General features: G+C 37.9%; 1 protein-coding gene across 2 annotated transcripts in view; it reads right to left on the reverse strand.

Annotated features, from left to right (window-relative positions):
* The window catches only part of ARHGAP24 (Rho GTPase activating protein 24), a 511224-nt gene that overhangs the window by 194339 nt on the left and 289851 nt on the right, over positions 1-27034 (reverse strand). Inside the window, exon 1 of one of the 2 annotated variants that reach the window (XM_004285427.3) lies at positions 6436-6856. The exons of the other annotated variant lie outside the window; for it this stretch is intronic. The gene's annotated coding sequence lies outside the window, so the exon portion shown is untranslated. Of the gene's footprint in view, positions 1-6435; positions 6857-27034 lie in introns of those variants that run through there. 2 annotated transcript variants of the gene reach the window in all.

Raw genomic sequence — 27034 nt, forward strand, 5'->3', positions numbered from 1 at the left:
AGGAGATAAAGATGAAGGGCTGGTTTGAGCTGGGGTATAAGATAAGGAGTTTGAAGCACTGGAATACCTCCATTGCTGGAGACAGCATTGTATAGGAGGCTCTGACTAGCAGGGCAACTACGTAAGGTTGTACAGACAAGTTGGGGCTGAGATACAGCCCAGTTCCCTGCCAAGTCAAAGCATTGTGCATCCAGAGGAAGGGGACCTTTATTATAACTTGTATAAAGTATGGATTAGAAGAGGTCTTGCTGACCAGATCTCTAGATTGGCCTTTAAGTTGAAGCCGTGAGACTGGATGCAATCTTCTGAGGAAGAAGGTATAATGGGGGGAAATAAAACAAACACACAAGGAGGTGGGAAGAAGACAGGAGCCCTCTGAAGAGAGTGAAGAAAAAAGAAATGGAAGTACAGGCCAGTACAAGATCCCTAACATCTCACGACAGAAATATTTCAAGAAGAGGAAATAGTATAAATGGTAGAAAAAGCAGAGGTGGGCACAAGGATAAGAAGCTGTTGGATTTAACCATTAATTAACCATCATTAGCAACCTCTGAGAGAAATTTTCAGTATTGTGATAGAAATAAATGCCAAACTGCAAAGAGTTATAGAGTCAGAGGGAGGCGAGGAAGCAGAGGCAGAAAATGCAAATTCTTCTTGGCACCAAGAAGAGAAAGCTTGGTTGAGAAAGCTGAGTGTGTATTTGTTTAGTGTAGCAGAGGCTTGAACATTGGTTGTACCCTGAGGAAAAGCAAAGGTGCAAGTAAAAGGATATAATTTATGAAGTAAGGCCTGGTTTCATCTTCATAAATATTTTGTTTAAAAGTTCCATAAACACCAGTGGCCCAGGAAATTCTTTAGCAAATACTCATTAATGAAATGACAGCTATTTAAAAATGTTCCCATAGCTATTATATGTTTATCACCCCTTGTGTAATAAAGACTTCTGGCATGGAATTTTGAGTTCTTTCTTTAGTATGAGAACTCTTCCGTTCCCTGAGGATTTTCAGAGAATAGGGTACATGGTTGACCTCTTACTCAGACAGAAGGAAATTATGCTTTCACCTCTTGCCCCTGAATAAATTTATCGCCCAGTCATTACTTCTTCTGGATGAATATAGAAATTAGACTGAAAGCTGGAAGCCTGGATTCTAGATGAGTAATATTTCCGGACTTAGTTCTCCTACTCTGTAAAAAGAGAGATTTGGACTTGCTAATTTCTAAGTCATTACAGCTCTAAAATAATCAAATGAACAAAAATCATATGTAAATGAATGCTTATCCTTATTTTGTTTATCAAAGAACACACTGAAACAACATGGGTTCCCAAAGATGGGGGCACATATTCTATTATGTACGGTATAGTCATAGAATGGAATATTATACACTTGTCAATTATCTATTTTCCAAAGTGTTCTGAATGATATAGAAAAAGTTGCCAATAAAATGTTACATGAAATAGGTGGAAATCAAATGTGCAGTGTTAAGCCAATTTTGTAAAAATAAGATGAAACAAAATGTTGGTACTGTATTATGTACATAGATACAGAAAGAAGTCTCACAATAGGAATTAATCTTCTAGAGAGTGGAATTGGTGAGAATAATTTATTTTGTCACTCTCTTTATAACCATTATAATTGTTAACTCCCTTGTGAGTTGGGAAAGGCATTTTACATTTGAGGTTTACAAGAAGGTTGTTTTCATTTCCACTGTATTCAACTCTACTTACAATGTTTTCATGTGTGGAGAAGGAGGACCTATAAGTGCCGTCTTCCCTGCTGGACTAGCACCATGTTGCAGAGAAGGACCACAGAAGACACGCTTGATATTAAACATATTCAAAAGCAAGCAGGTTGGAGATAGAAGCTACAGAAACATGAAAATTGCTCCTTAGAATTACTATTATTTTTTGTTAGTTTGGAAAGATGTCAGTGTTTGCCTAGATCTTTCTAACTTATATAATCTTTAAAGTTTTTTTTTAAATTTTAAGATCACCAAAATAATATTTGGCTTGTAAAATTGTCTTAGACTCAGACACATTTATTTATTCTTCTAATTTCCTACTGTCTCCCCACAAAATATATATATATATATAATATTAATACAATCAAATGCTAGCAACATCTGCTGTAGCAAATGTATTATAAATCCCACAGTACCTTCAGCAAAATAAACCAAACAAAAAAGGGGTAGGGCTTCCCTGGTGGCGCAGTGGTTGAGAGTCCGCCTGCCGATGTAGGGGACACCGGTTCGTGCCCTGGTCCGGGAAGATCCCACATGCCACGGAGCGGCTGGGCCCGTGAGCCATGGCCGCTGAGCCTGCGCGTCCGGAGCCTGTGCTCCGCAACGGGAAAGGGGTAAAGGAAAATGGCTGACACCTCCGTGTCCTCCAACTCTGCTTTTTAAATTATTTTTGACAATAGGCACCTGATGCTTTTTCTTCATAGAAATGTACAGTTCCAAATTACTGTGTGCTAACAGCAATTTCCTAATTTGTTAAATGGCATTGTCTAATGAAGTTTTCATGTTTTAGCATGACCCAGCAGTAAACTAAATAACAAATACTCCAATAATAAAATATGAAGTAAAACATATGGTTTTAGTATCATGTTATTTGTTAATACCGTTTTAAGTTATATTCATTCAACAAACACTTATTGCATGACTAAGACATACCAAAAGAACCTTAGTCTTTGACCACATCACCTTTTAAATTCTCTAGAAGTACCAATTTAGTACATTAAACAAAGGCCAATATATAAGGATGTAGTTCAGCCAGTTTGAGCATCTCTTCTTTCCTGAGAGGTTGTAATTGAAAATAAACTAAATGCAGATTTTTATGGGAACAAATCAATTATCTCTCTGTTCAGCAATTTAGGAAATATCAACAGCTTCTCTCCCTAGCTCACAACCTACAGCATTAAGCTTGACAGCCCCTTGGAACACATACATCTTGCTCACTGAATTCTAGTTCATGAGGGGCTAGCTTCTGAGACTTCTGGAGAATCCTCACGAGGTTATGTTAAAAAGGATCCTTACAAGGCATTATCAGTGAACACTGTCATGTGTTAATTTATTTTAGCTTTTTCTTCCTTTACTAGTTTGATAAAGCATTTTCTAAATAGAAGTCTTCCCAAGTGTGTATTCCTAATGGCATTAAGTTTTCAGGGATTTTTTTTTTTTTTTTTTTTTTTTTTTTGCGGTACGAGGGCCTCTCACTGTTGTGGCCTCTCCCGTTGCAGAGCACAGGCTCCAGATGCGCAGGCTCAGCGGCCATGGCTCACGGGCCCAGCCGCTCTGCGGCATGGGGGAATCCCCCTGGACCAGGGCACGAACCCGCGTCCCCTGCATCGGCAGGCGGACTCTCAACCACTGCGCCACCAGGGAAGCCCTCAGGGATTTTACGTTTAGATGTTGTGGTAATATAGTTCTCATGCAAAATATGCATCATATATAAAATTTCCTAATTAGGTATGAATGTGAAAATTAAATTCTGATTAACCTGAAATAGTCAAGTAAGGGAAACCTTCATCATATTGACTTAAAATAACAATAGTATACTTTCAAATTTAAAGAGTTATGTTTCAATTAGAATATCATTTTATTTTAAAATAACTCATGCCATTTAACTGAAAGAAGGAGGGAGGGAAAAATCTCTATCTTTTAGACAATGTTTCTAAATTTATGTAGACCCTAAATTCACTGTTGCAGACAAAAGGCAGTCCTTAATTCATTGTTTCAAACAGAAAGACTTTGTCATATACACCACAAGATGCTTTAACACCTAGAACAATTTCTACGGTGACTAGGAGAAATCTGTATTTAAAAAAACAGCTTAAGTTTAAAAAGGGCCTCCAATACAAAAGGCCTCACAATGTAGTTCTATACAAAGCTCTATGATCAAGTCATTAGCAGTGGATTCTAATTAAAGTTGGAATGTAGAATTGCCCTGGACTCAGCTTATAGCTTCACGTATCTGTCTAATATACCCAGTTTTAATATTTTTCTTGTGTAGAATAGGATTAATTATCAAGATCATTGAGAAACCAGTGATTCATTTTGCTCTGAAATGCACAACATAAAAAATATTGGAAGATAAGAAAACATATATTCAGCTACTAAATTCAATGCTTTACAGTATTTTCAGCTTAAAAAAAAGCTGCAAGAGAAGATGCAGTTAAAGAAACCAAGATATTATTGAGACAATTAGCCTTGCATTCCTCTTTTTTCCCTAAAGTATCATCACCACACAGAAGAATTGCATAGACTAGATGATGATGATTTTTTTTCCTTTTCTCTCTTTCCTACAAAGCAGTATTATGCTATTTCCCAGTCATACATGCATGTGAATAGCATATGTGTGAATGGGACTAAAATAGAATACATAGTACTTGATTAATATTAATTAATATTATAGACCCCTTGGGATTTGGCTAGTCACTGATTCCTTGACACATGTCTCCAATAACTGTATAAAAAGCAGAACAGGGCTTCCCTGGTGGCGCAATGGTTAAGAATCTGCCTGCCAATGCGGGGGACATGGGTTCAAGCCCTGGTCCGGGAAGATCCCACATGCCATGGAGCAACTAAGCCCGTGAGCCACAACTACTGAGCCTGCGCTCTAGAGCCCGTGAGCCTCAGCTACTGAAGCCGTGAGCCACAGCTACTGAAGCCCGTGCGCCTAGAGCCTGTGCTCCACAACAAGAGAAGCCACTGCAATGATAAGTGTGTGCACCACAACGAAGAGCAGCCCCTGCTCGCCATAACTAGAGAAAGCCTGTGCACAGCAACAGAGACCCAGTACAGCCAAAAATAAATAAATAAAATAAGTAAATTAAAAAAAAAAAAAAAGCAGAACAAATAGCACTTTCTGTATTTGATGCAGGAATGAGGTAGTTATCCCAGAGCCACTTCCATGACAACACAACTAAGAACTTGGACATAAACCAAGTCTCCTAAGCACCTAAAATAGATGTCACTGTGTCTATGTACTTTGGTTCTACACTTTCCTCATAAAAGATTCTCTTGGGGTCTTCAGATAAAGTTATTGTCTCTCATTCCTTCCATAATTTTTTATAAACTTGTTTGTTTTCTGGTTTCCTTGTGCACAGCACAAATGAAATAATAATTACAAAGGGATGGTTGAGGCTGAAGACAGTTGTTAGAGAATGCAAACTGTCCACATCAGTAGGTAATGAAATCCCATTTCCATATGGATGGTGGACACACACATAAAAAATGTCCTATAAGAATAATATAACAAGTTTTAAAAGCATAGTAATTATGTGACCTTTTGACATAAGAATAGGCTTACACACCACAGAATAGAGCCCCCAAGTATTATTATATTATAGAATAATTCCATTATGTGTATTCATGACGAGAATACCGAGCAATTCAGAAAACATTAAATTGAACTTAGTCTCCTCCAGAGAGATAGCAAAATATATAGTGGATTTCAGAAAGATGACTCTCCAAAAATGGCTAAATCCTTTCTAAAACTTTTGGAGTTTTCAGTGGTAGACTTGTAAGATTTCTTTCTGGAAAGTCCACAGATAGAGAACTCCTTTTATTGACCAGCAGCAAATACTATATATTAGTTAACCAGGCCTCTGGGGAAAGAGTGACATCTCAGATGACAGTGGTACAAGGGGTCTTTTCTGTCCACTCCACTGCCACGTGGGCTATTCCTCTTCTTCTGCTCCGAAAGCCCCTCCATAGCTCAGTGATTTAAAATCTTATGGCAAACATCACTCTTAGAAATGTTGTCCCTTTAAGGTGGATGAGCTTAACAAGATAAACTTCATTTAAAAAAAAGCAGGCTTACCAGAATTTTTAAAGATAAATGGGGGTAAAGGGAAGGAAGGGTTAAAATTAACAAGTATAGAAACAAACTAAAGATAAAACCCCAATTCAAAAGCTTGTGTTTTCCAGGTCAGACCCACCAAGCTGTAATGAGGTCAGGGAGCCTCGACTGAGCCAAAGTGCCTGGAGCTGCCCTGTGCTGGTCCTCTTATCTGATTGGCTATATAGGTTTTATACTTGAAGCTGATGATGCATTAACCAATCTCTGCCCCCCCTCCCCCCAGGTCAAGAGCATTCTGTAATATTAAAGCATATCCCTCTTTATTTGATATGAACAATAAAACATAAAAACCACCCATGACAAGAAGAAACAAAGGACAAAGTTAAACTAAGCTTCAAAATAAAATAACAACAATTATTATGTTCCTGAAAACAAAACTAAACAAAATCTGAGCAGCTTCAACCACCAACAGCTACAAAACAATACTAAAGAGCTAAAGAGCTAAGATATTTTCGAGTGTGTTTTCTCTCAGAATAGAGGCAAAGTGGGAGAAAAAGGTCAAATGACCACAGAATACTTGTGCCCGAAACAAATGAACCCTGAAGGAGATTTCAGTGAGTAAAAAACAGTACCTTATAAGTAACTGGTCTTGTCTACTCACAGCTGTTTCCAGTGCCGACTCTTGTTTAACTGTCTACTGACTTCAGTTTAAAGTTAATTCTGTTGGCAAAAAAGTACAGAGCTTGTCTGGAAAATGCTGTTTGGACATAAACCATTCCTTTCAAAGCGGTGGTAGCTGTAGTTAAGTTTTCTTGTAGAGGGGGATATAAACCCTTCCTGTAGCTAATTTTATTCCTCCTCCTTCCCCTCAGACTTAGTCAGTATCCTCCTATCCCATATATTGAAGAAAGAGACTAGGAGGGAAGAAAAAAAAAAAAAAAAAAAACTGCCAGGAAATATACCTTAAATAATGTAGTATTTGAGCATTCAGAAAAAAGACAAAAATTTTTTTTAAAAAGAGAAGGAGAATTAAAAATGAGAAGCGTAGAAAGCACAACAGGATCTTAAATATAATTTAACCCAATGCCCTCATTTTATAAATAATGAAACTGATGCCCAGAGAAAACATGATTTGTGCAAGGTCACTCACATAGCTCATTCGTGCCAGCTAAGAATAGTTACCAGGTTTCACAATTCCCAATTCAATGCTTTTTCTACTACGCTAGTGTACCTGAGGGGAAATGGTTTAGCTTTTTCCTCTGTATCCTTGTATAATACCCAAATGAGCTGGCAGGATGAGTAACACAATTACAGTGTGAGAACAATCTGTTCTCAGAAAAAAAAATTTCCCTCCACTTTAAAATCCTTAAGAGTGAAAGTCTCTCTATAATGCCTAATTTCTTTTATACTTAGGAAATAATCTTTCCACTGATGATTTTCCAGAATATTTTTATGACTCAGGAGTTGCCATTTTTCAGGGGATGTGAACATCCCTTAGTGCTTACAGAGAACTACTTCTGAAAGGGATGGACCTGTGACAGGTGTTCAGTATTTCTACCCAGTATCAGTGGTATTGTTACATGGCTCTCGAACGGGAAACACATTACTATTACCAAAAATCTCCACTTCCAATTTGTCAGAAAAATTTTTACCACACATACAAGTTTATTCTTGACTATTATTTATTATACGTGACCAAATAATTATAAAAGTATACTTTTTAAAATGAAAATTGGATTAGATTTTTTGAAACATGTTTTCCAAAATGCTGAGTAATTAATGCATACAGTATCATTTTTACAACACTGACGAATAAGCAATTCATATTCAGAACACGTAAATGCTGAGAGAGAAATCTCGTAAAACCAAGTGCTTCTTGACACAATGGCACAATCCTATTCTCCTTTTATTCTGAACTGTCTGATTGTGCTCTATGCAAAGGGAAATTCCACAGACATTAACATCTAATCTACATTTATACGTAACACTAATATGTCAAATATGACAAGTTTGACACACTGATATGTATTTCTTGGGCTTACTAAAAGTTTTCCATATTTTCCTTTTATTTCTTTTTTGATTTGAACATTTTGCCTGTTGTCTGTTAGAAAAGGCAGAAAGGAAGCGTGAGTAAAACTTTGAAAGAGAAGTAGGCTGTGAGGAGACACACAGAGATTTAGATGGATTCAGGGTTGTTGAGCGGACTCAGGAAAAAAGGTGTAGAGAGAAGTCACATACCAGCAGGTTGTTTAGAACAGAAGTGGGCTGAGCCACAGACAATAGATTATAGGTATTGACTTCAGGAACCAAAGTCTCTCAAAATAGGTTAAGCAAAGAAAGAACCAGCAATTTTGGTGACCAGTGCAAGCAACAGGAAATTGGCCCTCAAACTTACTTTGTAATTCATGACATGATTCCTTTCTACGAATTGGGAGGGAAGCAAGCGCTGTCAATATGTGAAATTCAGCACGATCTAAAATAGCACAGTGATATACGACCATTTAAAACTTTTTTGTCCCTTTATATTTAGGACCCTTGGACATACTCCAGGTTGCCCTACACTGGGCATGCTCTGAATTTCAGAATACTAAGGTAGTTTAGAGGGGAAGAGTCACTGTGTTATGAAGACGGAATCTGTGGAGTTGAATTCCACTGATGGGAGAAGTACTTACGGCAGAGGTGAACTCCAGGGCAGACTGTATTAACACAGACAAGGCAGTCGGAATTCTCTAACTCTTGATCTCCTCCTCCTTTTCAGGTTTACAGTAACGTAAGAAGAAAGCTTGTACTAAAGAATCCCAGAGAGCAGTTTTGTGATAGCAGTGAAGGGAAGTGAATGCATGAACAGTTATTAGATTATTCTATGCTTGGGAGAAGTTTTCATACATGGAAGTTTTTAACAGGCCCAGGGGACTGATGCACATAAAAAATCTCAACATTAACGCTCTTAAACCAATTCCAGCACATGCTTACTTGGTTGCCCATTTCCTCTCACAATCCAGTCTCCTAGCAGCAGCCAGAGTAATTATTCCCCTCTTCCTCTCCTCTGCTGGTTTCTATCATTCCCTGCTACATATCATCCAATGGTTTTCCATCATTACTCTCCTTCATCCCTTCCAATGGTTTCCCATTATCCCCTGGTTCATAGGGTCCAATAGTTTCCCATCATTCCCTGTTTCATCCCTATAAGTTTCCCACTGCCCTTCGTATAAATCCAAATGCCTAACCATAGCCTCCTAGGCTCTTCATCATTTTGCCCCTGTTTATCTTTCCTGCTGCTTTCCTAACCTGTTGTTCCATCTGTCTAGCATGTTCCTCCCTCATATCTTCACAGAACTATCCCCCTTCTCAGCACTCAAAGCTCATCTCAAATGCTTCCTCTCAGCTTCCAGGAAGATGGCGGAAGAGTAAGACCTGGAGATCACCTTCCTCCCCACAGATACACCAGAAATACATCTACATGTGGAACAACTCCTACAGAACACCTACTGAACGCTGGCAGAAGACCACAGACCTCCCAAAAGGCAAGAAACCCCCCACGTACCTGGGTAGGGCAAAAGAAAAAAGAATAAACAGAGACAAAAGAATAGGGACGGTACCTGCACCAGTGGGAGGGAGCTGTGAAGGACGAAAGGATTCCACACACTAGGAAGCCCCTTCGCGGGCGGAGACTGCGGGTGGTGGAGGGGGAAAGCTTCGAGCTGCAGAGGAGAGCACAGCCACAGGGGTGCGGAGGGCAAAGTGGAGAGATTCCTGCACAGGGGATCAGTGCTGACCAGCACTCACCAGCCTGAGAGGCTTCTCTGGTCACCTGCCGGGGCGGGCAGGTCTGGGAGCTGAGGCTCGGGCTTCAGTCGGAGCGCAGGGAGAGGACTGGGGTTGGCGGCGTGAACACAGCCTGCAGGGGGATAGTGCGCCACGGCTAGCCGGGAGGCAGTCCGGGGAAAAGTCTGGACTTGCCAAAGAGGCAAGAGACTTTTTCTTACCTCTTTGTTTCCTGGTGCGCGAGGAGAGGGGATTAAGAGCGTTGCTTAAAGGCGCTCCAGAGGCGGGCGCGAGCCGGGGCTAAAAGCGCGGACCCCAGACGGGCATGAGACGCTAAGGCTGCTGCTGCCGCCACCAAGAAGCCTGTGTGCGAGCACAGCTCACTCTCCGCACCCCCCTTCCGGGGAGCCTGTGCAGCCCTCCACTGCCAGGGTCCTGGGATCCAGGGACAACTTCCCCGGGAGAACGCACAGCGTGCCTCAGGCTGGTGCAACGTCATGCCGGCCTCTGCCGCCGCAGGCCCGCCCCGCACTCCGTACCCCTCCCTCCCCCCAGCCTGAGTGAGCCATAGGCCCCGAATCAGCGGCTCCTTTAACCCCGTCCTGTCTGAGCGAAGAACAGACGCTCTCTGGCGACCTACACGCAGAGGCGGGGCCAAATCCGAAGCTGAACCCCGGGAGCTGTGAGAACAAAGAAGAGAAAGGGAAATCTTTCCCAGCAGCCTCAGGAGCAGCGGATTAAAGCTCCACAATCAACTTGATGTACCATGCATCTGTGGAATACATGAATAGACAACGAATCATCCCAAATTAAGGAGGTGGACTTTGAGAGCAATATTTATGATTGTTTCCCCTTTTCCTCTTTTTGTGAGTGTGTATGTCTATGCCTCTGTGTGAGATTTTATCTGTATAGCTTTGCTTCCACCATTTGTCCTAGGGTTCTATCCGTCCGTTTTCTTGTTTTATTTTAATAATTTTTTTTATTTTAATAATTTTATTATATTTTACTTTATCTTCTTTCTTTCTTTCTTTCCTTCCTTCCCTCCTTTAGACAACGAATCATCCCAAATTGAGGCGGTGGACTTTGAGAGCAAAATTTATTATTTTTTCCCCTTTTCCTCTTTTTGTGAGTGTGTATGTGTATGCTTCTATGTGAGATTTTTGTCTGTATAGCTTTGCTTCCACCATTTGTCTTAGGGTTCTATCCGTCCGTTCTTTTGTGTTTTTTTTTAATTTTTTTCTTAATAATTATTTTCTATTTTAATAACTTTATTGTATTTTATCTTACTTCTTTTTACTTTATCTTCTTTCTTTCTCTTTTCCTTCCTTCCCTCCTTCCTTCCTTCCTCCCTCCCTCCCTCCTTTCTTTCTTTCTTTCTTTCTTGTTCTACTAATTTTTTCTTTCTACTTTGTCTCCCTTTTATTTTGAGCCGTGTGGATGAAAGGCTCTTGGTGCTGCAACCAGCAGTCAGTGCTGTGCCTCTGAGGTGGGAGAGCCAACTTCAGGACACTGGTCCACAAGAGACCTCCCAGCTACACATAATATCAAACGGCAAAAATCTCCCAGAGACCTCCATCTCAACACCAGCCCCCAGCTTCACTCAACGACCAGCAAGCTACAGTGCTGGACACCCTATGCCAAACAACTAGCAAGACAGGAACACAACCCCACCCATTAGCAGAGAGGCTGCCTAAAATCATAATAAGTCCACAGACACCCCAAAACACAACACCACACGTGGACCTGCCCACCAGAAAGACAAGATCCAGCCTCATCCACCAGAACACAGGCACTAGTCCCCTCCACCAGGAAGCCTACACAACCCACTGAACCAACCTTACCCACTGGGGACAGACAACAAAACCAATGGGAACTACAAAGGTGCAGCCTGCAAAAAGGAGACCCAAAACACAGTAAGATAAGCAAAATGAGAAGACAGAAAAACACACAGAAGATGAAGGAGCAAGATAAAAACCCACTAGACCTAACTAATGAAGAACTAGGCAGTCTACCTGAAAAAGAATTCAGAATAATGATAGTAAAGATGATCCAAAATCTTGGAAATAGAATAGAGAAAATGCAAGAAACATTTAACAACGACCTAGAAGAGCTAAAGATGAAACAAACAATGATGAACAACACAATAAATGAAATTAAAAATACTCTAGGGATTCCCTGGTGGCGCAGTGGTTGGGAGTCCGCCTGACGACGCAGGGGATGCGGGATTGTGCCCCAGTCCGGGAGGATCCCACATGCCGCGGAGAGGCTGGGCCCGTGAGCCATGGCCACTGAGCCTGTGCATCCGGAGCCTGTGCTCCGCAATGGGGGAGGCCACAGCAGTGAGAGGCCCACATACGGCAAAATAAAAAAAAAGAAAAATACTCTAGATGGGATCAATAGCAGAATAACTGAGGCAGAAGAACGAATAAGTGACCTGGAAGATAAAATAGTGGAAATAACTACTGCAGAGCAGAATAAAGAAAAAAGAATGAAAAGAACTGAGGACAGTCTCAGAGACCTCTGGGACAACATTAAACACACCAACATTCGAATTATATGGGTTCCAGAAGAAGAAGAGAAAAAGAAAGGGACTGAGAAAATATTTGAAGAGATTACAGTTGAAAACTTCCCTAATATGGGAAAGGAAATAGTTAATCAAGTCCAGGAAGCACAGAGAGTCCCATACAGGATAAATCCAAGGAGAAATACGCCATGACACATATTAATCAAACTGTCAAAAATTAAATACAAAGAAACCATATTAAAAGCAGCCAGGGAAAAACAACAAATAACACACAAGGGAATCGCCATAAGGTTAACGGCTGATCTTTCAGCAGAAACTCTGCAAGCCAGAAGGGACTGGCAGGACATATTTAAAGTGATGAAGGAGAAAAACCTGCAACCAAGATTACTCTACCCAGCAAGGATCTCATTCAGATTTGATGGAGAAATTAAAACCTTTACAGACAAGCAAAAGCTGAGAGAGTTCAGCACCACCAAACCAGCTTTACAACAACTGCGAAAGGAACTTCTCTAGGCAAGAAACACAAGAGAAGGAAAAGACCTACAATAACAAACCCAAAACAATTAAGAAAATGGGAATAGGAATATACATATTGATAATTATCTTAAATGTAAATGGACTAAATGCTCCCAGCAAAAGACACAGATTGGCTGAATGGATATAAAAACAAGACCCATACATTTGCTGTCTACAAGAGACCCACTTCAGACCTAGAGACACATACAGACTGAAAGTAAGGGGATGGAAAAAGATATTTCATGCAAATGGAAACCAAAAGAAAGCTGGAGTAGCAATTCTCATATCAGACAAAATAGACTTTAAAATAAAGACTATTAGAAGAGACAAAGAAGAATACTACATAATGATCAAGGGATCGATCCAAGAAGAAGATATAACAATTGTAAATATTTATGCACCCAACATAGGAGCACCTCAATACATAAGGCAATTACTAACAGCCATAAAAGGGGAAATCAACAGTAACACATTCATAGTAGGGGACTTTAACACCCCACTTTCACCGATGTACAGATCATCCAAAATGAAAATCAGTAACGAAACACAAGCTTTAAATGATACATTAAACAAGATGGACTTAATTGATATTTATAGGACATTCCATCCAAAAACAACAGAATACACATTTTTCTCAAGTGCTCATGGAACATTCTCCAGGATTGATCATATCTTGGGTCAAAAATCAAGCCTTGGTATATTTAAGAAAATCGAAATTGTATCAGGTATCTTTTCCGACCACAACGCTATGAGACTAGATATCAATTACAGGAAAAGATCTGTAAAAAATATAAACACATGGAGGCTAAACAATACACTACTTAATAACGAAGTGATCACTGAAGAAGTCAAAGAGGAAATCAAAAAATACATAGAAACAAATGACAATGGAGACATGACGACGCAAAATCTATGGGATGCACAAAAGCAGTTCTATGATGGAAGTTTATAGCAATACAATCCTATTTTAAGAAACAGGAAACATCTTGAATAAACAACCTAACCTTGCACCTAAAGCAATTACAGAAAGAAGAACAAAAAACCCCAAAGTTAGCAGAAGGAAAGAAATCATAAAAATCATATCAGAAATAAATGAAAAAGAAATGAAGGAAATGATAGCAAAGATCAATAAAACTGAAAGCTGTTTCTTTGAGAAGAAGATAAAAAAATTGATAAACCATTAGCCAGACTCATCAAGAAAAACGGGAGAAGACTCAAATCAATAGAATTAGAAATGAAAAAGGAGAAGTAACAACTGACACTGCAGAAATACAAAAGATCATGAGAGATTACTACAAGCAACTCTATGCCAATAAAATGGACAACCTGGAAGAAATGGACAAATTCTTAGAAATGCACAACCTGCCAAGACTGAATCAGGAAGAAATAGAAAATATGAACAGACCAATCACAAGCACTGAAATTGAAACTGTGATTAAAAATCTTCCAACAAACAAAAGCCCAGGACCAGATGGCTTCACAGGCGAATTCTATCAAATGTTTAGAGACGAGCTAACACCTACCCTTCTCAAACTCTTCCAAAATATAGCAGAGGGAGGAACACTCCCAAAGCCATTCTATGAGGCCACCATCACCCTGATACCAAAACCAGACAAGGATATCACAAAGAAAGAAAGCTACAGGCCAATATCACTGATGAACATAGATGCAAAAATCCTCAACACAATACTAGCGAACAGAATCCAACAGCACATTAAACAGATCATACACCATGATCAAGTGGGGTTTATTCCAGGAATGCAAGGATTCTTCAATATACGAAAATCAATCAACATGATACACGATATTAACAAATTGAAGGAGAAAAACCATATGATCATCTCAATAGATGCAGAGAAAGCTTTCGACAAAATTCAACACCCATTTATGATAAAAACCCTGCAGAAAGTAGGCATAGAGGGAACTTTCCTCAACATAATAAAGGCCATATATGACAAACCCACAGCCAACATCATCCTCAATGGTGAAAAACTGAAAGCATTTCCACTAAGATCAGGAACAAGACAAGGTTGCCCACTCTCACCACTCTTACTCAACATAGTTTTGGAAATATTAGCCACAGCAATCAGAGAAGAAAAGGAAATAAAAGGAATCCAAATTGGAAAAGAAGAAGTAAAGCTGTCACTGTTTGCAGATGACATGATACTATACATAGAGAATCCTAAAGATGCTACCAGAAAACTACTAGAGCTAATCAATGAATTTGGTAAAGTAGCAGGATACAAAATTAATGCACAGAAATGTCTGGCATTCCTATATACTAATGATGAAAAATCTGAAAGTGAAATCAAGAAAACACTCCCATTTACCATTGCAACAAAAAGAATAAAATATCTGGGAATAAACCTACCTAAGGAGACAAAAGACCTGTATGCAGAAAATTATAAGACGCTGATGAAAGAAATTAAAGATAATACAAATAGATGGAGAGATATACCATGTTCTTGGATTGGAAGAATCAACATTGTGAAAATGACTCTACTACCCAAAGCAATCTATAGATTCAATGCAATCCCTATCAAACTACCCCTGGCATTTTTCACAGAAGTAGAACAAAAAATTTCACAATTTGTATGGAAACACAAAAGACCCCGAATAGCCAAAGCAATCTTGAGAACAAAAAACGGAGCTGGAGGAATCAGGCAGCCTGACTTCAGACTATACTACAAAGCTACAGTTATCAAGACGGTATGGTACTGGTACAAAAACAGAAAGATAGATCAATGGAACAGGATAGAAAGTCCAGAGATAAATCCATGCACATATGTTCACCTTATCTTTGATAAAGGAGGCAGGAATGTACAGTGGAGAAAGGACAGCCTATTCAATAAGTAGTGCTGGGAAAACTGGACAGGTACATGTAAAAGTATGAGATTAGATCACTCCCTAACACCATACACAAAAAGAAGCTCAAAATGGATTAAAGACCTAAATGAAAGGCCAGAAACTATCAAACTCTTAGAGGAAAACATAGGCAGAACACTCTATGACATAAATCACAGCAAGATCCCTTTTGACCCACCTCCTAGAGAAATGGAAATAAAAACAAAAATAAACAAATGGGACCTAATGAAACTTCAAAGCTTTTGCACAGCAAAGGAAACCATAAACAAGACCAAAAGACAACCCTCAGAATGGGAGAAAGTATTTGCAAATGAAACAACTGGCAAAGGATTAATCTCCAAAATTTACAAGCAGCTCATGCAGCTCAATAACAAAAAAACAAACAACGCATCCAAAAATGGGCAGAAGACCAAAAAAGACATTTCTCCAAAGAAGATACGCAGACTGCCAACAAACACATGAAAGAATGCTCAACATCATTAAACATTAGAGAAATGCAAATCAAAACTACAGTGTGATATCATCTCACACCAGTCAGAATGGCCATCATAAAAAAAATCTACAAACAATAAATGCTGGAGAGGGTGTGGAGAAAAGGGAACACTCTTGCACTCTTGGTGGGAATGTAAATTCATACAGCCACTGTGGAGAACAGTATGGAGGTTCCTTAAAAAACTACAAATAGAACTACCATATGACCAAGCAACCCTACTGGGCATATACCCTGAGAAAACCATAATTCAAAAAGAGGCACGTACCAAAATGTTCATTGCAGCTCTATTTACTATAGCTCGGAGATGGAAACAACCTAAGTGTCCATCATTGGATGAATGGATAAAGAAGATGTGGCACATGTATACTGAAATATTACTCCAGTATTCCATAATAATGGAATATTTCTCAGCCATAAAAAGAAACGACACTGAGCTATTTGTAATGAGGTGGAGAGACCTAGAGTCTGTCATACAGAGTGAAGTAAGTCTGAAAGAGAAAGACAAATACCATATGCTAACACATATATATGGAATTTAAGGGAAAAAAAATGTCATGAAGAACCTAGGGGTAAGACAGGAATAAAGACACAGACCTACTAGGGAATGGACTTGAGGATATGGGGAGGGGGAAGGGTGAGCTGTGACAAAGTGAGAGAGAGGCATGGACATATATACGCTACCAAACGTAAGGTAGATAGCTAGTGGGAAGCAGCCGCATAGCCCAGGGAGATCAGCTCGGTGCTTTGTGACCACCTAGAGGGTGGGATAAGGAGGGTGAGAGGGAGAGAGACGCAAGAGGGAAGAGATATGGGAACATATGTATATGTATAACTGATTCACTTTGTTATAAAGCAGAAACTAACACACCATTGTAAAGCAATTATACTCCAATAAAGATGTAAAAAAAAAAAAAGAGCATGACCCACAAACAATAAATGCCAAAAAAAAAAAAAAAAAAAAAAAGAACAACAACAACAACAAAAATGCTTCCTCCCCAGAAAAAGAATTTCCTGACCACTCTGGCTCACCATCTTCCCCACCACATACACTTACTCTCTCTACCTCATTTCCCTATTTCGGTTTTTCTTTATAGCACTTACCACTATCCAAAATTGTCTTTGGTTCTTTTTTACTTATTCATTAATTTCATTAGTTAGTTTAAATATGTTTACTTTATGTCCTCTAGAATAAGTTTTATACCATCAGAATTGTATCAGAAGTTATAAATAAGATCAGAAACATAAGATTTAGGCTTTTAAAACCTCATTATTCTCAGTGTTCAGAACAGTATCAACTATAATATAGGTCTTTGATAAATATTTCTTGAATGTATTATTTATATTCCTGCCTGGGTTACTACTCTTCAGTCAACAATCATCTAACCCAAGTCCATAAGCATGAGGGCAAAGACTAATCCACCTTTACAACTGACAGAACCCTGCAAATCTCCTTGTGGCTCAGCAGCTAGGCATCCCGGAAATAAAGAAAGAGCCCCTGTTGGGCTCTAGGCATGTAGTTGTATCTACACAAGGGGCCTTTAAACCCTTGAATTTTCTTAACACAAAGGCCAGAATGTCTCCTTGACTTGCCAGAATATCCTTCATGGATATATGCACCTAACTAGGTATGGGTTTTTTTTTGCTGGAAGGTCCTAAGAGCTTCCAGATATCTCCTTTGTCTCCTGAACTCTACAGTAATTGCACTTATTAAAATAGCAGATATCCTAATTCTATCCTTTTCAGGTGGTTTCAAGAAACTGCTCTCAGCTGCCAACTCTTCAGGAGCAGAAGTTAAATCCTTGCATTTACAACATATGTTTTTTAAATGAAAAGGGGGAAGACTAAATAATTTTAGAGAGGTGAGCTCACAGATAATTTCATCTCCCATCTCAGTTCTCCTCCACACTGATTCAGAGCTCTCCAGTGAGCTGTAAATTAGATTTCCTTTCCTGTCTCATGTCCTACTGCTTCCTAATTACCTGTTTTAGTGAGTCAGCCTTTCTGGGTCCTGGGACTCAGATGTATTGTGGGTGATGTGACTGGCTAAACACACTCTGGGTCCAGTCACATCAGAAAGGTGTTTTGTGATGGCAGGCAAAGAGAGGGCGATCCTTTATTTGCAAGAGAATGATTCTTCCCAGGCACCACTGCATCTATCCCCCTACGACACCCTGGTAGAGGAAATTTCTTGCTTGAACACTGTTACCACTCAGTGGCAAATAACATCATTTAAAATTGCTATGGAAAAAAGTACCCTTCTCTTATGGTACTGACTAAATATTAATTTAAGTACATAGGTACCATTTATTTAGTCAATAAATCAAAGCTGCAAATAGTTTTTGATTGCCTTCTATAGACAGGGCCTTGTGCTCGGTCATGAGAGCTGTATAATTATTCCTTGCTATATCATGGGATAATAATATTTCTTTATCCAGAATACAAAATTTCCTAGGAATATAAGGTGTAAGTTTCTTCTTTCATCCCCTCCTTTCTTCCTCTCTTCCCTTCTTTCCTTCCTTCAATTTATTGAAGCCCACATTTATTGAGTTCATATAATGTGCAATGTTTGAGTATAAAGAAAAATACGAAATCCAGTATGGGGAGAGATTTACTTTTTGGAGGTGGAAGAAGTCTACACACTTGGGAAATCAGTATAAAATTATAGGAGAGCACATTAGAGTAGCATGGAATCAAGAAGGGAAGTGACCGAAGAAGGCTTCCTTGAGGAGATGAAACCAAAGCACATTTTGAATGCAGAAGGAAAGGAAAAGGACTAACATTCCAGGCGGGAGACAGGACATACTTGGGCCACTTCAAGTAGTTCTACAGAGATGGAATGTAGAATGAATGACAGACTAATAGATAAAATATGCAGGAAGAAATATAGGCAAAAGCTAGAGTCAGGAATTGGGGTTTTATCCTGAAGACAATGGGTAGCTACAGAAGGATTTTAAACATGGGATATTTTGCTTTTAGAATGTTAAGTGGAGAAAGAATTTAGGAAAAAGTGATCTAAAGGACTACTTAAGAGGATCTTTCTTTATCCAGTTAAGACATCGTGATGGTCTGGAATTAGGCAGTAGGGATAGAAAGATAGAGATGGCCTCAAAAGATATTTAAATTGTTCCATAGGTAGGAAGATGTAGGAAAGGCAAACTTACTTCCAAAATTTCCATAAAATCATTACAGAAAAATGTATACAGTATTAGAATTGCATGAAAATGTAGTAAATCCTCATTACATAAAAGACACTTTTCATAAGTTCTCTCCATTTACAGAATAGGAAGCTGAGGCACGCAGCTTGAGTGATAGCAGAATTTGAAATCATGTCCATGTGGCCACAAAGCCCATATTCTTTACACTAAATTTTCTGCCCCTTTTAGGAGATCATAGATTTTTAAACTTGGGTGATTAGGCTTGAAGAGATTGGAATATAATTTGGCAGGATCTTAAAAGATTCCTTAGGAAGAACTGTTTAGGTTTTTCTAGGTATAAGCGTGTTCAGATTTGAGACCCAACACACAAACAATTGTATTTGCATTGTTTCTACGGAACTATATGTTTTTTTCCCTGCAAAGCACAAACCCTTCATCAAATTCCTCTTGATAACCTAATCATTTTAAGCCTAAAAGATCTATTCACACTCTATACAAGGATAGTCAGTTGAAACCAAAATGAAAGTGGACTTGGCAGATATCCTAGTTTAATCAAGTCAAATATTGAGTTTTGAGTAGAATGGAGTTTGAAAGACAAATCAGTTTCAATGAATCTAGGAAGGGAAAAGGTAAAACTCTTAAGACATTGAAAACAGAAAGGGGCAGACAGCTCAAACAGGAAAAAAAATGCTGAGATTTGCTTTAAAGTTGGAGTAGGAAAATTCCTTCTCTAGCATATTTTACATCCACTGTAGGTAGGATAACCATATATTTCACTATCCAAAACTTGACTCTTTGAGAATAAAAGGAGGCACTCATTAATTACAATGGGATAGCAGATAAAAACCAGGACTCTTATAGACAAACCTGGATATACACCACCCTACCTAGAGGTTGGCATTAAACCTGCCTTTCAGATGATGATAGTATCAAAACTGAGGTCAGAGGTTTTAGAGTAACTGGCTCCTAAAGCGAGGCAAGATTTTTAAAAAGTGAAGGATTTTTACACAACTTGGACAAGGAGTACAATATATATAAAACAGCCAGATCAACTGAACCATTTGGGATATATTAATCTTTTCAGTTCCATAGTATATTTTATTAAAAAATTATATGGAACAATGAAAAGTGACACCTTATTATAAGAGAGTCATAGAAAACAAGTATATAGTGTCTAGTCTCCCATATAAAGTGATGAATTCACATAAACATTTTGGCTATAAAATATAAGGATCTCAGTTTAGATGAGTGACCCTAGATATTTTGATTATTTAATAAGCACAGGCTTATTTTTCAATGCATTAACCATCAGTGAGTCAATATGGATAAACACAAAACTCAGTCAAATCTCAATCCACTCTCCTGCTCCACTCCTGGATTTTTTTCTTAGATGAAGATATCCTTCCTTATATGGCAAAGTTCCTTACTAAGCTGCACAAAAGGAAGAATGGGCATAGCGTGGGAAGCTAACATTCCCAGGTACAGACAGGAGATATCAGTCACAACCAATTAGTTTTCCAACCTTGGTTCTGTCAGCAATTAGCTGTGTGACCTTGGACAAAACACTTCACTGGGGCTTAGTTTTTGCCTATACAAAATGAGAGGATTTAGTTAGAGTACCTTGGAGGTTCTTTCCGATGTGAAGTTCAACTATTCTCTGAGGTAATTATCTCCCATATGTTTTAAATATGTGTAAGGTTTATTTATCTATGAGGACTGGGAAGATATCTGCTGTATCATAAGAAAATTAAAACAACCAGTTATTGAAAAAACAACTGCAATGGTAACACCAATGTTGAGTTTTTTAAGATTCCCAAGAATAAAAATGTAGGCAGTGGGGAGACATTTTATTTTTCAGTGTATAATAGGAGGACTGTTAGTATTTTCTTATGGGAGGAGTCATCAGATATATTGCCAAACCACATTGTGCTTAATAATTTTTAAATATTAAACTTCTTTGGGATGCCCAAACACACTGAGGATCAAGCTTCCTGAGTTTATACAGAAAAAAAGATTTCTCTCAGAAGTGTAGAGCTGCTTCCTGACTTTGTCATTTCTCACAAGAAAAGAATGAATCCACATTTACAAGACAGAGTGTTGAAAATGAATAGAGGAGGTGCCTCCCTGGGCTGTAGTCTTTGACAAGTTCCTAGATACGTAAGCATGGTTCAAAAAATAATAAAAACAAAGTGTCCATCAATCCTGTGCTATTGGATCTCAGGCTTCAATGCCACCAAATACAAGGAAGTCAGACTTTTTCCTCGTATTATTTTGATTCCTTTTCAATGCAGAAGTAACATATTTCCTTATAAACAATACAAACAGTAATTAAGATGAATATAATGTAAAATTTACGGTTCCTACCACCTCAATTCTATCCTATTCTTAAGGATTAACCATTGTCAACAGTTTGTTGTGCATCCACCCAGATTATCTGTCCATCCATCCATCTACATCTGTTCACATACACGTATATTTGCACACATACATACATATATATATCCACAAATCTGTTTTTCAAAAGAAAACATTATCTTTATTTACCCCAATTTTTGGAAGTTACAAATTTGTTTAACTTTAGAGACAAGCAAGTAAGCATAATAACAAATGTGTCTTCTTTTGTCGTCATAAAATCTCTTTCCTCTATCCTTAATACCTTGGACTTATATACAAAACTTCTCAGGTGGCTAAGGAAAATAAATGCAATATTTTACTGTCAGTCAAAAAGCTTAACAAAATGACTACCTAATAAATGTTTACTGATTTGAATGAATGAATGAATCACACCAAGGACCCTAATCTCATCAATGTGGCAGAAGCTTCCAGGAAATAGTCACATGTGAATTGACTTCCCTAATATCCATTCCTCTTTTTATCAAGTGTTCAAGAATTGCTTATTTGAATATCTCTTAAGGATTGTTTTTGTGTGAAGATGTGTCTGTTTCAAATCTGAATACTGTATGTTTCTTCATCACTATATGGCCACTAATCAATAAAAAGTCTTACTTGAATAGATCCATCTCCTTCATCAAAAATTGGCCCTTGCAGTGTTTCCTCCATCATTTTAATCAACACATTGTTGGGTTTATTAATCCCAGCATTTGAGATTAAGAGATGTCAATGCATATTTCCCACAGTTCTAGGGGAAAAAAGCACTCCCATAGGCCAGTTTAGCCAGCAGTTATTGAACTGGTAAGATAATTACTAGCAGTTTTAGCTTATCCAGAAAATAATTTTATTTTTCTTTGAAATTTTAGTCAGTATATTCTTTATATTTTCATCCTGGAAACTATCAAGTCCCTGGGTCTTGCAATAAACTTCAACGTTGATTTCTTTCTTGATATTATTCAATGAGTCTATCATCATCTATGTTAGTAATACTTTCCTATGAAAGAATATATATTTCAGGAGATATCATTGGATTTTGCTGGTGAAATGTTAAAGTGTTTTTATTCTTCAAACTCCATTTGTTATTGACAAGTAGATGACATGTAAAGATATGAGTAGATGAGATAGAAGAGTGAGTGTACTTAGAAAAGATGAACAAGGATGGAGACGTGTGGCACTCCACTAAGTGTTAGAAGTATTGGTAGTGTGTGTGTGTGTGTGTGTGTGTGTGTGTGTGTGTGTGTGTGTGTGTGTAGTGTATAAACATATGACCAAGACATACATGCACTGGGATACACCATTCAGTGAAAAACTTTGGAGATGCCTGTTTCTACTTGGAGAGATGTGGTACAGAAATAGTTGTGCAAAGGTGGAAGGGCTATAATACAGATGAATCATCATTAGATGTTTGTAACTTTTTATTTCGGCATAATTGCAAACTTACAGAAAGATTCGAAGAATACTACAAACAAAACCCAAACACCCTCTACCCAGATTTACCAATTTCCATCTATCAATCTATGTATAGGCATATCATTTTTTTTCTGAATCACTGAGAGTAAGTTGGAGACAATGTATACCTTTAGCAGTACACAGTGTGTACTTCCTAAGAGCAAGGATATTTTGTTACATTGCTACAGTATAATTCTCAAAATTATGAAATTTAACATTGATAAAATATTATTATCTAACCCACAGTCCATATTCAAATTTGTAAATTATCCCACTAATGTCCTTTAGAGCTATTATTTCTCCGTTTCAGGATCCAGTCCATCGTCATGCATTGCATTTAGTGTTCTTTTTCTATAGACTCCTTTAATCTGGAACATTTCCTCAATCTTTCTTTGTCTTTATTGATCTTGAAATTTTTAAGGGTACAGCAAATTATTTTATAGACTGTCTCTCAGTTTGTATTTGCCTAACATTTCCTCAGGATTAGATTCAGGTTATACGTTTTTAGCAGAAATGCCAGGAAAGTGATGTTGGGTCCTTCTCATTGCATTATATCAAGAGGCATGTGACATCAGATTGCCCTGAAATTGATGAACTTAACTTTGATCCATTTTCTTATCATAGTCTCACCCAGCAGTTTTTAGCATCCATTGGTTACTTGTATATTTATTAGCTGTCATTTTATTGTATAATAAAAAAGAGCTTTCCTGTCACAACCATTTTTATTTATTTATTTATTTATATTAAAAGAAACTCATGGGTTTTTATTTTATTCAATTGGTTAAAACCAATTATTTTATTATCTACTTTAATATTGAAATTATTTCAAATTTGGCCAGTAAGAGCCCCTTCAGTCTGGCTCCTGTGTCCTTTTGTTATGTCACTATCATTCTTTGAGCACATTCTTATTTCTGGGGCAACAAGATGTTTCAGGCTTAGCTATACTTTCCCTGTCCCAGACTTAAATCAGTCTTCTCACCTTGATTTATCTTAATGGAGAACAGCATTTAGGAACCAAGTGCTGAACACTCATACATTCCTTCTAGACCCTCTCACCAGACAGAGCTAGGAAAATAATTTAAAGATATATATGCACACACACAGAATATATCTTTTATTCATTTAATCATATATTTCAAGTTCTCACAATATAATTGGATGCTCAGATTTAAAAATATGGACTATTATTACTTATACTTTCTTCCATCTCCTCTCCCACCTTTCCCTACATTTTAATTATACATAAATATTCCAAAAATAATAAGAATGATATAATAATACCTGCTTTCTCTTCTATAACCCTATTTTTACCAGGTATTTACTCTTAGTCCTATAGTTAAATTAAGTCAGTGTTACTGTGAGAATCTTATCACACATTCCTATTCTTGAGTTTTTGATTTTGATTCATTCTTGATTTCACAAAGTTTACATTTGAGTCATTTTTTTCAGGAAGGCATGGACAGGTATTGTATCACAGAGAATATGTTCCTACAGCAGCTTGCTAGATATATTTTCATTGGTAAATGATACCAATGAAAATTATTATCCTCCAGTGTCTTCTGGCACTCATAATTGCTGTGAAGAAGTCTGAGGTAAGCCTGTTTTGTTTTGTTTGTTTTCCCCTTTCTATGCGACTTGATTTTATTATCTGGGTGCCAGTGGAATTTTTCTTTTCCTTGATGCTAGATAACAGGATATGTCCACATATCCTGTTTTATGTCAGTTTGATGGGCCCATTTAATTTGCAGATCCAGGTATGCTTTTAATTTTACTTTTTTCTTTCATTGTGTCTTTAAATATTTTTCCTTTCCATTTAATGGCTTTTGCCCTTCAGAGATACCCATTCTTGTCTATCATTTTTTTGCTAATTATTCTAATTTCTGTCTCCCATCTGCTTTCACTACAATTATTTCAAGTATTTCTTTCATGCCGGTGATCTCATCGTGGTTCTTTCTTGATGCTAATTTGCTTGTTAGATTTATAAAGGTCTTTTTTAAATTTCTCAATTTGCCTCCTCAGCTCTGAAGAAAATAAATACTTTCTCTCGTTTTATCACTCTGTCTTTGAGCTCATATCTATGGAATTCCTGGTCTTCTTTAGATAATGCATTTTTTAAAATAATGCATAGCATTGGGTACTTGTGGAAGACTTTGGATTTCTATCTCATTTTTGTCTTAGGTATTTTTTCAATCTGTATTTGACAGGCTATTCTCATTTGTTTTCTGCTTTCTTTGTTTTTAATTATTTTATTTTTTATTGTTATTCTTTTGCTACAGTATGTTTGCAGGTCATCATGCCAATTCATTTCACTTTGCTCATGGTTAACAAAGCAGCCACATCTAAACAGTCTCTTTTCTCTGGGACTGTGAGTGTGAAACTCTTTGACACCCTTCCCACCTTGCAAGAACACTGTTTATCTTTCCTTCAAAGCAAAGACGTCGGCACATTTTTTTAGAAGTCAGTATGTTTTTTTGGCAGTACCCTCAGAACGTCTTAGGATTTTCAAGTTTAGAGCAATTCCTTTCCTCAACAGTCACTTCCAAGGGCCAAGTTATAAACAAAAGTTGATAATATAAGCATTGTAGCATTATATATACAAACATGTACTGTATTCTCCAGTTCACACATCAGAGGATCATTTGCCAAAAAAAAAAGATAATAGAAATTTAATTCCTACCAAGAATGTCATAGTTCGGGAAGAGCCTTTCTTTCTCTCCACAATCATATTTGACATTTGTTAACATCAGCTAGAAATAAGTTACTACTGCCAAGACTAAAATATAATACTGAAATTTGAAAACATGTTTTCTTTCTTCTTTAATAACTTGCCCCTCTTTGCAGTCTATTGGCTGAAGAGCAGATGCCATTTTTCTTCTCTCAGGTACTCTGGTTGGTTTTGTTGTTGTTGAGATGCTCTAAGTCTCCAGTGCTTTTGGCATATACAGATAAGCCTTCTTCCTCTTCTACAGAAAGGCAGAAACTATTGTAGTCTCACAGCGTGTAATGAAGTTGATGAAGCATTCACATGGTGTGTTTATGTATCACGTGTGTTTATGTATCCTGGTCACATAATATATGCATTACAAACACACATAAAAAATTCTAAAAAACACATATCTACGTGGAAATGGACAGTTGGAAGCAGTGCAACCTAGAGAAATAGTTAAATTCATTCAAAACCAAAACATTAAAGTATTACTACCTGAGACTTGAGCTGGTAAGGATAAACACACCATTTAAAACTATTTATTAAACATCAAAGTTGTAAGAAAGTTTTTGTTTGATGTTGAGAAGCAGAAAAAGGCAAGTCTACCCCTTATAGTTTGTTTTTCTCAAGTTAGAGCTAATGAATGACTTTAATGATGTCTTGTTTAGTGGGAAGCACTTAGCATAAGTGGGAGATTTTATATTTCCTCTTATTTATGCTTTCTTCCTGGGAGATTTTTCTTCTGCTTTTTACACGTTGTGCTTCTTTGTTTGTGGTCCCTGGTCACTCAGGGACAAGTGCACACTCTGCCAGTAGACACAGGGCTGTGCACGGCTGAACTTATTCTTAACAACATATGACCACCTGGGGATCGACCTAAAAATGCAGATTCTGATTCTGGCCTGAGGGAGCTGGTGGACACATGAGAAGGTGATATTCTTACAAGTTCCCATTGATACTGCTGGCCAGAGAGTTACACTTTGAGTGGCAAGAATCTGCACACCACTGATTTAAAAAGAATAACTCTGTTTTAAGGACCTAGAGGTACTGCAGGGGCCAAGGAACAAAGAGTTCTTTCAGTGTGTTAAACTGCACCCCAGACGTTTAAGTGAGTGCAATCAATTCTGAAATCGTCTTCCAATATTTTTATTATTCTCTCCTTACCCATCTTTTATTTCTTTCTTTCTTTCCCTCCCTTCCACCCTCCCTCCCTTCCTCCCTTCCTCCCTTCCTTCCTTCCGTCTTTATTTACTTCTCCGATTCCCAGTCCCCAGACTCTTCTCCACTTCCTTCTTCTATATATAAAAGGACAGATGAATCACAATATTCAGAATTAGGAAGTGGGGACATTATTTTGATGGATTTT

This window comes from Orcinus orca, chromosome 4 (assembly GCF_937001465.1).
Source record: "Orcinus orca chromosome 4, mOrcOrc1.1, whole genome shotgun sequence".
Taxonomy (NCBI): Eukaryota; Metazoa; Chordata; class Mammalia; order Artiodactyla; family Delphinidae; genus Orcinus; species Orcinus orca.